This window comes from Bos grunniens, chromosome 5 (assembly GCF_055505025.1).
Source record: "Bos grunniens cultivar Pamir isolate PY7600 chromosome 5, Bosgru_T2T1.0, whole genome shotgun sequence".
NCBI classification, from domain to species: Eukaryota; Metazoa; Chordata; class Mammalia; order Artiodactyla; family Bovidae; genus Bos; species Bos grunniens.
The window spans coordinates 13,286,425-13,300,372 of NC_141169.1; the positions used below are offsets into that span (position 1 = coordinate 13,286,425).

Consider the following 13,948-nt stretch of genomic DNA (forward strand, 5'->3'; position numbering starts at 1 on the left):
GTCGCTCAGTCGTATCCGACTCTTAGCGACCCCATGGACTGCAGCCCACCAGGCTCCTCCATCCATGGGATTTTCCGGGCAACAGTACTGGAGTGGGGTGCCATTGCCTTCTCCCTTGAAAAGCATATTTAGGGGTAAATAAGATGATACTGGGCTTCCCAGGTGGCTCAGTGGTAAAGAATCTGCCTGCCAATGTAGGAGACATGGATTTGATCCCTAGGTTAGGAATATTCCCTGGAAAAGGAAATAGCAACCCACACCATTATTGTTGCTTGGGAAATCTCATGGACAGAGGAGCCTGGTGGGCTACAGTTCATAGGGGTTACAAAACAGTTAGGTACCACTGAGTGACTGAGCATGGTACAACATAACCTAACATCACAATTTCCACCTTGTCATTCTTTCTGCTGCATCATGTTGACTCTCCGGTTATGTAATAAAGCGTTAGCACATTTTAATGTGAGTTAAACTTCGTTTATAATTTATATTTTATATTTTCCTGGTTTGATAATTTTTAATAGAACAAAATTTGAGCATCTATAGTTATTAAAACAGCATGCTTATTTAAACCCATGTTTACATTTTGCTCAGTTGGTAAAGAATCTGCCTGCATTGCAGGAGACCTGGGTTCGAGCCCTGGGTAGGGAAGATCCCCTGGAGAAGGAAATTGCAACCCACTCCAGTATCTTGCCTGGAGAATTCCATGGACAGAGGAGCTGGACAGGCTACAGTCCGTGGGATTGCAGAGTCGGACATGACTGAGTGATTAGCTTTACTCTTTTAAAAGGTGGTACTGACCGCATACACTTTCAAAACAAATGTCTTTCATTCCAGTGATTGGACCAACACTTCCAAAAGAAAGTTGCCTTTTTTCCCCTTGTAACATCTGGATGTTTGTGTGTGTATTTATACAAACAGATGTACACACAGAGGCATATATGTAAATGAAGCCACATCTATTCTAAAATGTGAGAGATTTCATTTCTGAAGCCTCATAAATAGTAAATAGTACAGGTGAACCTATTTTCAAAGCAGAAACAGAGACACTAGACATAGAGAACAATGACACCAAGGAGAGAGAAGGTGGGATAAGTTGGGAGAGTGGGCTTGACATATCTACACTGCTGCTGTGCTTTGCTGTGCTGTGCTCAGTTGCTCAGTCAGGTCTGACTCTGTGACCCTATGGACTGTAGCCTGCCAGGCTCCTCTGTCCATGGGAATTCTCTAGGCAAGAACCCTGGAGTAGCTTGCCATGCCCTCCTCCATTTATATACTACAATGTATAAAATAGATAACTAATGAGAGCCTACTGTATAGCACAGAAGAAAAGGTAAAATCTCTTCATAGGATGTATATTAAGTTAACCTTAAAAATACATTTCAGTATCCATTAGGTTTGATTCCACTTATACAAGGTACCTAGAATAGTCAAATTCATAGAGTCAGAAAGTATACTGGTGGATGCCTAAATAGCCTGGGAGTGGGGAGGGAAAATGGGGACTTAGTGTTTAATGAGGACAGAGTTTCAGTTTAGGAAGGTGCAAAATTCGAGATGGATGATGGTGAGAGTTGCGCAACGATGTGAAGGTACTTACTGCCACTGAACTGTACAGTTCAGTATGGTTAAAACGGTATGTTTTATATTGTGCGACTTTTACCACAATAAAAAAAAAACATTAAAAAATTAAAGCAGGGGTACTCTTTGTTGCAATGTGTGGGCTTCTCACTGTGCCGGCCTCTCTTGTAGAGCAGGGGCCCTGGAGCGTGTGGGCTTCAGTAGTCAGGGTGTACACGCTTACTTGTCCCAAGGCATGTGGATCCTCTGGGATCAGGGATAGAACCGTGTCCCCTGCAGGCAGATTCCTAACCACTGGACCACCAGGGATGTCCAGGAAATCTAATGTATTTCTTAATCTTATTTCTCCATAGGTATTTTCTTTTCTCCAACTTTAAGATTCTCTCTTTGTCTTCAGCTTTCTGTAGTTTGGACATACTATGCCTCGGCTTATTATTTGGGGATTTATCTGGCTTAGTGCTCTCTGTCTTTCCCGGATCTGTGGTTTGGCCTTTATTATATTTTGGAAAGTTGTGCATCAATATTACTTTAAATATTTCTTCTGCCCTCTTGTCTGTCTTTCCCATCTGATATTCCAGTTACTGGTATGATTGTTACATGTTTTGAGGTTTTCCTATAGTTCTTGGATGTTCTGTGCTTTTCATTCATTTTTCTCATTACATTTCAGTATGGGAACTTTCTATTGACTTATCTTTAAAGTCATTGATTCTTTCTGTGGTCATGTTGAGACTTCTTATGATCTCATTAAATTTATTCTTGATTTCTGTTATGATATTTAGCATTACTTCTAATTCTTCCTTAGAATTTCTCTCTGCATACATTATACATGTGTTCCTGCATGTTGTCTACTTTTTCCTTTAGAATCTTTAACATGTTAATCATAGTTATTTTAAGTTTCTTTTCTGACAGTTATAACGTATTTCATGTTTCAGTATCTTAGTATGGTTCTGATGCTAACTTCGTCTTTTTGGACTCTTTCTTTCCTTTTGTCATGCTATGTCATTTTTTTGTGGGATGTTGGATATGTTGAATTCATCATAGAGCATATTTCACAAAGATTATTCTTCTTCGCCTGCCCTCACCAGGAGGGGATCTTTTTTGGTTCTTTACTGTGAGAACCTCATTGGTTTCTTTGGAAATTAAGACCATGAAAGAGTGGGAACCACACCCTCCACCCAAAGACTGGCCTTCAGGATTTTCTCACTCTCAGGCTAATCCACAGTTGGCTTCCAGCAAGTCATCAAAAGTACCACTTAAAGTGTACCCATCAATTCATAGCTCCTAATTTGATGAAGACTGTTTGGGAGGTTGATGTCTAATGAGTTCTGTGAAACCTTCATGGCATGTTTTTCCAGTCGGGAACAAGAGGGCCTGAGATGTTGACAGTGATAATTTAGACCTGAACTGAAGACTATTAAATAGTCTATCTAGAGGCAGAGAAGTTCAGACTTAGTATGTTCCATCTCTGTGTCACCTCTGTACTTGATTTTTTTCCTGTTTAGTGACCCACATTTTCCTTGATCTTACACATTTTCTCAGAGAGAGAAAATCTTATTCTGTAATAATGCTGAAACACCCACATGTGTATGCTTCTCCTCGCACACTCTGCTGAGACTTGGGAAGGATCCAGTTTGGAGATATGCTGGTCATACGCATTTATACATACAAACTCACTCTTCTGGTAATCTGCCAGTCTCTGACCGTTTACTGTGTGTGTGTTTTCCCTTTTTGCCTGGATTAGAGGTTCCTGTAATTGTGTATGTACTATCTCTGGTCACTTCACACTCTGGAAATTAAAGTGAATGAGCTTTGCTTACTAAACAATTCTTATTAAACATTGTTTAATATTTAATTTCAATAGCTCTTTCTTTGTAAGTCACAGAAATTTATTATTCACAGAACGTAACTCAAGAAACATTAGACTAGCAGAAAGTAGAAATTTGGTAACTTATATTGTTAAGTAACCTTATTTTTTCAAATACATGGGTTTTGAGATGGTTGATGTCAAATGAACCTTTGTTAGCTTCATGGCCTTTTAATGGTGTTAAAACAAGGAACGTTTTCTCCATTAGACTGACTTTGAAAATAATTTCCTGAATTTGGATATTGTAAAGAGAACTTGTAAGCCACCAGCACTTGGACTGAGCAGGTAGCCTATTGTCTCGATGCTTGGCCAATTTTTGCTCTGTCTGTGAACCAGCTGAAGTATGATACCTCCTTTTTGAGCCCTCCCCGCATTGGACTTGCTCAGACACAACAGATTCCTTGGTTTCTGTTTTCTCCTTAGGTACTATGTACAATGAGAGCCTTTTTAAGTATGATCCTGCAATTGATAAACGCCCATTTCCAGAGTCACCATGGTATTATTCAGTCTATAAGAGCAGGCGTCATCTCATAATCCATTGCCTGACACCATGCTTGGCATACAGTGGATACTTTCTGAATCTCTGCTGAGGGATGGGGGTGGGTGGGTACATGAGTGTATGGGTGGACCTACTCCGTAAAGCTCATCTTTAAATAGCATAATGATTCCTCATAATAAACTTCTGGACCAGGTCAATAATGTAATACCTTAACTGTGAAATCAGATTGTCTCTGTTTGAACCCCAGTTCTGACGAATCAAGCTTTTGTGCCTTGGACAAAGTAGACTAATCTCACTGTCCCTCAGTTTCTTATTTTGTAAAACAGATGATAATAATAATATCTCAGGTGTAATACAAGGATTTAATATGACGATACAGAGAAAGTGCCTGGAATAGCACCTGGCACGTAGTAAGCTGCTCTTAGAGTGTTTCTTTTCTTCTCATATAACCTGTAAAGAGAAAGTAGAATTGCAATGTGCTAGGACAACAGACTCCCAGAAAAATCTGCCTTGGGGAAGCAGAGATGAATGGAAACTTAATTACGCTTGACAAAGATCAGATGGCCTTGTGCTGTGAAAGGATATCTTTGTTCATGTCTTCTTTGTTGGGAGTGTGGCGGAAATAGGAAGCTGAGGTCACCGTAAGACCTCACCGACGCTGCTATCGGGTCTCCTGGTTGCAGCTGATATTGCAGTGTCACTGCAATTGCAAGCCATTGTCGACTTGTCTGATTTAGGTGAATACTTATGAGAGGGAAACAAGAATTAGGGTAACTATAGAATATTTGTCCAAACCAGGAAGGGTTGGCTATTATTTTTACACTATAACAGTGGACATAGAGTAGTTTTAGGCAAACCAGAATTACTTCTGAGAATCACTTACAAAATGAGAAGCACAGTATACCGTTTCAATATGCATGTGGTCTGGTTTGTATAAGAACCTTTCTAGGACGTTTTGGCTTCCCTTATAGCTCAGTTGGTAAAGAATCCTCCTGCAATGCAGGAGACCCTGGTTTGATTCCTGGGTCAGGAAGATCCACTGGAGAAGGGATAGGCTACCCACTCCAGTATTCTGGCCTGGAGAATTCCATGGACTGTATGGTCCATGGGGTCCTAAAGAGCTGGACACTACTGAGCCGCTTTCACTTTCAGGACATTTTACCTTTGATAGGCATCTTTACCTTAAAGTCCTTTCAGAAGAAAATAAGGGGGTCATTCATTCCAATTCCATTTAATTTTGTTTGTTAGTAAATTAAAATACAGTGGATTTTAGGTCTTGGCTACTATCCCCAGTCTCAGTGTCAGCTGGCTGGATCTAGGAGAAAAGGAACTGGCATTCCTTTTCTCTGTCATGGATTGAAAAACAATGGAAGCAAAGGAGTATGATGTGAATTAAGAGCTTAACTTTCTTTAATCTGAATTTTTAACCAATGATGACTTCCCTGAATTGAACTCCGTTTTTTAAGCCAGTAGAGTTTAATCAGTCCTTTGATTGACAATTGAGAAAAGCAAAACCTATTCAAATTAGTGGCTTTCCTTGGTGATTCATCTTCTTGGTATCAGAACCAGACTAGAATTCAGGTTCCTGGTGTGCTCAGATGGTAGAGAATTTGCCTGCAATACAGAAGACCTGGGTTTGATCCCTGGGTTGGGCAGATGCTCTGGAGAAGGAGAAGGCTACCCGTTCCAGTATTCTTTCCTGGAGAATTCCATAGACAGAGGAGCCTGGTGGGCTACAGTCCATGGGTCACAAAGAGTCAGACACGACTGAGTGACTAACACTTTCTGTGACTGAATCCAGTGCTTTTATGCAGTACACTGGTTCAGTCATCAAAGAGAGTTACATCTTAATAAGTTAAATAAGCCTCTCTATCCTTACTGCTGAAGATTTCGACCAAAAATAGGTATGAAATTAGGGAATTATTTACATCTGGCTTTATCTTCTTGTGAGAGCATTTGGATTTTAGAGTCGTGGCAGCCTGCCAGGGACAAATGGAGGTGCAGAGATCGCCTGCCCGTCATCCACCACCTTTTATGGTGTCAGGGGATTGCTTGTTCTGCTTTGCGACCCAGCTGCAATGCAGCTGTTGTTGGCACTCCTGCTCTCCACTCTCACAGAGCAGCTTTCCTAACCATCCCCATGGGGTTTAACTGCTGAGCACGAGTGTCGGTTCTGAGCTCTGTGAGCCAAGGCTGCCTCTTGGGGACCAATCAGCGTAGCAGCTTTCCACATCATAGCTAAACAGTTTGGGATGGAGCAGTCCAGCAATTTCTCATGACAAACAAGAAGCACCCATTTGCACAAACAGCGCAGCCGGATGGTTGAAGTTGCTGCAGGAGCTAAATCTGGGGGCTTTCCGATGACTGACTCCTGAAACGGAGGTCACGTGGACCGCTTTGTCCATCTAAAGTGTCCTGTCTACTTTCTGTGAACTTGTGGCGCCATCTTTGGACCACGGAAGGCTAATTGAAACTGTGGTTTCTCTTTTCTTCCCCTTGTCTGGACGAGGTATTGACAGTGACAGGAGTGACCTTCTGGGTATCACTCGAGCCTCATGATGTTCTCAGATTTACCCGCTGAAGCCTACACGCTCTTTCATGGAGGCAACAGGACTTCCCAATGAGAGTAGGAAGTGTGTTTTCAGTATTTTCTTTTCCAGTATATTTAAAGTTTTCATGCGTTTATGACTGCCTACCATGTATCTGGCAGCTTTCCAGGTGGTGCTAGTAGTAAAGAACCTACCTGCCCAGGCATGAGTTGTATGAGTTTCAGGTTCGATTCCTGGGTCGGGAAGATCCCCTGGAGGAGGGCATGGCAACCCACTCCAGTATTTTTGCCTGGAGAAGCCCATGGACAGAGGAGCCTGGAGGGCCATAGTCCATCGGGTCACAAAGAGTCAGACATGACTGAAGAGACTTCACACACACAACATCTGGCCCTTGGCTAAAACTGAAGTCGCTCAGTCGTGTCCAACTCTTTGCGACCCCATGGACTGGAGCCTGCCAGGCTCCTCTATCCATGAGATTTTCCAGGCAAGAATACTGGAGTGGGTTGCCATTTCCTTCTCCCGGGGATCTTCCCAACCCAGGGATTGAACCCGGGTCTCCCGCATTGTAGGCAGATGCTTTTGCTGTCTGAGCCACCAGGGAAGCCCCAGCCTTTGGCTAAGTGTTGACTAAATCAATCTCCTACAGTGGTTTATGATTAGAAGAGATTACAAGTGGGAATAAGAGTGCATATGGTAAGGGTCTGGTAAGGGTCACAACAAAAGCAGGAATCGAGTGTTCTCTTAGGGGACCCAGAAGGAAAAGACTCAGTTTAAAGAATTCCAGGCTGGTTTATTTTGGCCTTGGTTATAATTGGAAAGTTAACTAAGAATTCTAGAATTTTGAGGTTTTCTCTTTTCATTTTCAATTCAACTATGAAAAAGTAAATCTACACATTAATCTTTATTTCCAGTTCCAATTTATGTTTTGATTTTCTGTGTTCTTTTTCCAAACACTCAATATGTCTCATTCTCTTCTACTGACATGATCACGTCCCTTGTCCTTCAGAGCCAGACATATTGACTGAGGGCATCAGTTTCCTCAACCCTCTCCCCAGACTTACCCCCACTCCTTCTGGCTTCAAGACCTATTATTCTGTAAAAATACACCTTACTGAACTTACTAGTGTCTGATCGCTGTGTCACTAAACCCACTGGGAGTTTTTCAGAAATTGACATAATTGACTACTCATGTCTTCTTGAAATGCTGTTTTACCTTACTTCAGTTCTCTTGATTCAGCCTGACTAACAAACCACATCTTTGACAGCTCAGATGTCTCAATGGTACTGTATAATTCTCAGAACTGAGCTTGTGATTTTCCTCCCTTAACCTGGTCTTTTTCCATTATTTACCTACTTTATCTCAGTTTCAGGATCAGAAACCTTGAGGTCATCTTTGTGACCTCCATCTCACACCCTCTCCCTCTCCTATCCATCTTGTAATCCTGTCTGTATGACCTAAATATCTCTCCTGTCAGTCCACTAATCTTCCTCTCCATTATCAGCCCAATCACTGTCTTTTAAAAGCCTGGATTAATCTGCCTGCATCCCTTCTGTTCCCATTACAACTGTTACCCACACAACCCTCAGAAGTGATGTTGACAAAACAGATAAGGGCAAACTCCTTCATGTAATCCATCTGAAGGTGGGCTCTACCTTCAACCTTTTCAATAGCCCACCTCTATTCCTTCTCTCTGCCTCCCTCAGCCTGGGTTCATGCAGTGTTTTTGCCATAGAGATGTTACCTTTGTTGTGTCTCTACTTCACGTATTTTTGTCTCCCTTCAACTAGTTAATCACACAGCTCTCAGATTTTTTAGAGCAAGCAGGACTTCCTTTGAAAGACTTTCCCAAGTACTTCAACTAATTCTAAATGAAATTCACTTAGAATATTACGTTGTACGCATGACACCTACAGTTTTGGACTCTTCATGAAGGCAAAAGACAGTGAAGTCGCTCAGTTGTGTCCAGCTCTTTGTGACCCCACGGACTGTGGCCTATCAGGCTCCTCCCTCCATGGGATTTTCCAGGCAAGAGTGCTGGAGTAGATTGTCATTTCCTTCTCCAGGAGATCTTCCCGAACCAGGAATTGAACCCGGGTCTCCGGCATTGCGGGCAGAGGCTTTACCGTCTGAGCCACCAGGGAAGCCAATTTTAAGTGGCTTAAAGGCTTGAAGGCAAAGGTTGTTCCTAATTCACCATTCTCATCCCAGTGCTTAACTCTGCTTCTGCTACTGCTGCTAAGTTGCTTCAGGCATGTCTGACTCCCAGTAAATAGTAGTTGGATTAAGGAAATCAATGAATAAACTTAATGGATTGCTGAAAGTTCATTGTTTTAACTACAAACACATATTTTTCTATTTAATTTATGAGTCAAAGAGAAATTCTGTGTACTATTCTGAAGTCTAAAGATAGCTGATTTTGATATTTAAAAATGATTTCATAATTCTAAAGTAAAATTTTAGGATATATATATATCTGCAATTTAGTTATAAATGTGTTTAAAGAAAATTTCTACTTCACCACAGCATCCTCAGACATTTTAATAATGAAATATTCTCATAAATTTATATTATAGATGGAGAAGAGTTTTAACTTAACTGAGTTTAGGGTAGCAATGCAATGTAACAGCCAAAGCAATTTCCCCAGATAGAGCTTAAGATGTGGTTGTATTCTATCAAATTAATTATCTCGTATTGAAATGTTATTGTAGTACGTGTGGATGACCTCTTTAAGCTTGAAGGGAAAATATGCAAGTGAACAGAGGTAGAAAGGAAGTAAAAATTTGTTATATAACGGGATATCTGAATAAAGCTAAACATCTTTCATTATGTAATATTTTGGAAATTGGCTATTTGTATTAATATGCTAAAATCTTAACTTTTTTTTACTCATAAATGTCAAAGATGTATAGAAAGCAACATATATATTTTTACTAATAAAATATTTAAAATATTTGTGAAAGTCAAGCTACTTATTTTAAACAGTAATTTAATATATTTTTCTTCTCTTTTACTGAAACCATGCTTTAAATAGAAGGCTTGTTTTGTTTTTGTTTGATTTTGTTTTTTTCCCCTTTTTTCTGTTTTTGCTTTCCTCTTGGCATTCTTGCAAGTTTTCTTTTAACTTCTTCTCAGGGAAGCTACCAGATAGCTGGTGTTTTTGCCAAGGCTTGATCTGTGACTTCCTCTCTGGTCAGGCTTTCTGAATTAGTCCTCCACACTCTCCTGCTGTAGCATCTCAAAAATAGGAATTGGTTGCTCGATGACACATGTACCTTCCTACCAACACTTGCTCTCAAGAAATCTTTTTCATGTGTATAAATGATACCTGCATTCACCTAGGTGCCACAAGCCAAAGCTATGGAGTCATCTTTGACTCCTGTTTTTATGTTATACCTATATCCAATCTTATCAGTCATATATCTACAAGATACTCCACATCTAACCACATCTCACTGGCTCCACTGCTTTTACCCTAGTCTTTGCCATGGAGTATTAACAACCTTCTAAGTGGTCCCCCTTTTTTCTATGCCTGATGCAGTCAGTTTTCCAGTCAAGATCTCAGTTTTTTTTTTTTTTTTTTTTTTTGTAAAAATATGTGAGATCATGTTGTGCTTCTATCTAAAATCCTCCATGGTGTTCTGTTCTAGTTAAGAGAAATTCCAGGGCTTGCTTCAGCAGCACATACACTAAAATTGAGATGATGCAGAGAGGATTATCATGGCCCTCACACAAGAGTGACATACATTCATAAAGTGTTCCATATTCTGTGTAGTTCCCAGAGGCTGTTCGGTGGCTTTGCTGGTTAACACCAAGGAAATGCTACGCCTCAAAGCAACATGTGACATCTAATGTTGAAACTGTGACTTTTACTACCAAAACAAAAAGTTAACTCCAGACTCCTTACAGTGACTACTTTGCCCTAGGCAACCTGATCACTCCAGTGTCTCACACTCATTTCCTGTGATTCTTCGTGGAGTTTACTCCCCTGCCGCCATATTGGTTTTCTTGTTAGGCTCTAATGTTCCAAACATGCCACGTCTTTGCATGGTTCACTCACTTCCTTTACTTAGGTTGCTTTTCCAGTGTCAGCAGAGACTTTTCTTGATGACTTTCTCAAACTCCATCCCACCCCTAGTGTGTGTTGCTCTCTCACATTAGCCTGTTATTTTTTTTTACCAAACTAGTTTAGACCGACGGTGTCACTGCTCCTGTGTGAACTACCATTCCACCACTAGAGTGTGAACTGCAGGAGGGCAGGAACTTCATCTTGATTACCAGGACTGTAACACAGCATGGTACATAGCAGGAGCTTAATTCATTTCTGTGTAGTGAAATGCCACATCTCTGATGAATTCCCTTTCCAGTGGATGAAGTTGTTCTGTGTGCTCAGAACACTTAGTTTGACACTAACACAGCAATATTTTTTTAATAGTTTACTTTAGGTATGTACTTCCCTCTGCATCAGTCTTAAGATCCCAGAGAAACAACCCTCTCATTCACCTTTGAAATCCAGCAGTAAAATGAGCCAGTATTGATAGAGGTAGTGCTAGCCTCCTCTTTCATTAAAACAATAGCTAACTAGAACATAAGCAGCATCTTACAACCCGCTTATTTCATTTAGCCATGGATCATGAAATATCTGGTGGTTTAAATACTTTCTACAAAATCATTTTAATAGATACATATTTCCTTGAAATGGCATGTGGTTAACCAAGTCCATGCTGGTAGACACTGAATTTGTATAAACAATGCTGTAATGAAAATAAATAGCTACCTCTTGGAATTTACAGGTATTTCCTTAGTACAAATAACAAGAGATAAAATTGTTTAGCCAAGTGTATCTGTGACTTAAAAGTTTTGAGGCATAACAAATTGCTTCCAGGAATATCTTACTGTCTTTTTCTGTCCTTTAGCTATGTGCTAGCTGAGTGCAGTTTCTAATGAGCCATCAGGAATACTGAGGTCTGTAATTTGGGAGCAATGTTTCTAATAGATGATTAATATCTCAATGCATTAATTTACCTTTTAGGTAAATTGAATATTGAGTAAATGTAACATACCTTTTTTAGGGATATCGACCCTTATATTTTGTTATTAACAAGCTGCTGATTTGTGCCTGTTGCTCAGGTAACACGTTTGGCATTGAAGCCAGAATACCAGCTGCATATGGCTGCTGCACTATAACTTCTTCAAATGAAATTCAGTCTGCTGCAGTCTTTTATCCCACTTTGTCTGCCATTTCATTTCAACCAGTTTTGCGGCCTCCTCCCGTCCAAAGGTTCACCTAAATCTGAAGGCTTATTGGTATTCAGAAAGCTAGGAAGTGATTAAATGCATTCTTTTTAATGACTGAGTAATACTCCATCGTGCATTTGAATCAGTTCTAATGAGGTGAATGAAACTGGAGCCTATTATACAGAGTAAAGTAAGCCAGAAAGAAAAACACCAATACAGTATACATCAGATCAGATCAGTCACTCAGTTATGTCTGACTCTTTTTGACGCCATGAATCGCAGCACGCCAGGCCTCCCTGTCCATCACCAACTCCCGGAGTTCACTGAGACTCACGTCCATCAAGTCAGCGATGCCATCCAGCCATCTCATCCTCTGTCGTCCCCTTCTCCTCCTGACCCCAATCCCTCCCAGCATTTTCCAATGAGTCAACTCTTCACATGAGGTGGCCAAAGTACTGGAGTTTCAGCTTTAGCATCATTCCTTCCAAAGAAATCCCAGGGCTGATCTCTTTCAGAATGGACTAATTGGATCTCCTTGCACTCCAAGGGACTCTCAAGAGTCTTCTCCAACATCACAGTTCAAAAGCATCAATTCTTCGGTGCTCAGCCTTCTTCACAGTCCAACTCTCACATCCATACATGACCACAGGAAAAACCATAGCCTTGACTAGATGAACCTTTGTTGGCAAAGTAATGTCTCTGCTTTTGAATATGCTATCTAGGTTGGTCATAACTTTCCTTCCAAGGAGTAAGCGTCTTTTAATTTCATGGCTGCAGTCACCATCTGTAGTGATTTTGGAGCCCAGAAAAATAAAGTCTGACACTGTTTCCACTGTTTCCCCATCTATTTCCCATGAAGTGGTGGGACCGGGTGCCATGATCTTCGCTTTCTGAATGTGGAGCTTTAAGCCAACTTTTTCACTCTCCACTTTCACTTTTATCAAGAGGCTTTTGAGTTCCTCTTCACTTTCTGCCATAAGGGTGGTGTCATCTGCATATCTTAGGTTATTGATATTTCTCCCGGCAATCTTGATTCCAGTTTGTGTTTCTTCCAGTCCAGCGTTTCTCATGAGGTACTCTGCATATAAGTTAAATAAACAGGGTGACAATATACAGCCTTGACGTACTCCTTTTCCTATTTGGAACCAGTCTGTTGTTCCATGTCCAGTTCTAACTGTTGCTTCCTGACCTGCATATAAATTTCTCAAGAGGCAGATCAGGTGGTCTGGTATTCCCATCTCTTTCAGAATTGTCCACAGTTTATTGTGATCCACACAGTCAAAGGCTTTGGCATAGTCAATAAAGCAGAAATACATGTTTTTCTGGAACTCTTCTTGCTTTTTCTATGATCCAGCGGATGTTGGCAATTTGATCTCTGGTTCCTCTGCCTTTTCTAAAACCAGCTTGAACATCAGGAAGTTCACGGTTCACATATTGCTGAAGCCTGGCTTGGAGAATTTTGAGCATTACTTTACTAGCGTGTGAGATGAGTGCAATTGTGCGGTAGTTTGAGCATTCTTTGGCATTGCCTTTCTTTGGGATTGGAATGAAAACTGACCTTTTCCAGTCCTGTGGCCACTGCTGAGTTTTCCAAAGTTGCTGACATATTCAGTGCAGCACTTTCACAGCATCATCTTTCAGGATTTGGATACATATATATATATATGGAATTTAGAAAGGGGGTAACGATAACCCTGTATGTGAGACAGCAAAAGAGACACAGATGTATAGAACAGTCTTTTGGACTCTGGGAGAGGGAGAGGGTGGGATGATTTGGGAGAATGGCATTGAAACATGTATAATATCATATAAGAAACGAATTGCCAGTCCAGGTTCGATGCAGGATACAGGATGCTTGGGGCTGGTGCACTGGGATGACCCAGAGGGATGGTACGGAGAGGGAGGTGGGAGGGGGGTTCAGGATGGGGAGCACATGTACATCTGTGGCGGATTCATGTTGATGTATGGCAAAACCAATACAATATTGTAAAGTAATTAGCCTCCAATTAAAATAAATAAATTTAAATTAAAAAAAAATAAAGAAAGCTAGGAAGGAAGCTGCCCAAGTCAACCGGGTCTGAGCTAATTCCTCACCCTGAAGTATGATGGCTCTGCAGTGGGACCGGGGATGGGTTTCAGGGAAGCCTTGTTCAGGTCTGGGAGTTGTGTTTCTGGGCACCAGCCTTGCCCAGGCAGGCCCCAGAGCCATACCTCCCTGCTGAGGT

General features: G+C 41.0%; 1 protein-coding gene and 1 non-coding gene across 10 annotated transcripts in view; both read left to right on the forward strand.

Moving 5' to 3' along the window:
- Positions 1-13,948, forward strand: part of TMTC2 (transmembrane O-mannosyltransferase targeting cadherins 2) — a 497,284-nt gene that overhangs the window by 304,175 nt on the left and 179,161 nt on the right. The window lies entirely within an intron of this gene.
- Positions 10,151-10,255, forward strand: LOC147371334 (U6 spliceosomal RNA). Its single transcript, XR_015165022.1, has one exon. It is a non-coding gene; the product is annotated as a U6 spliceosomal RNA (small nuclear RNA).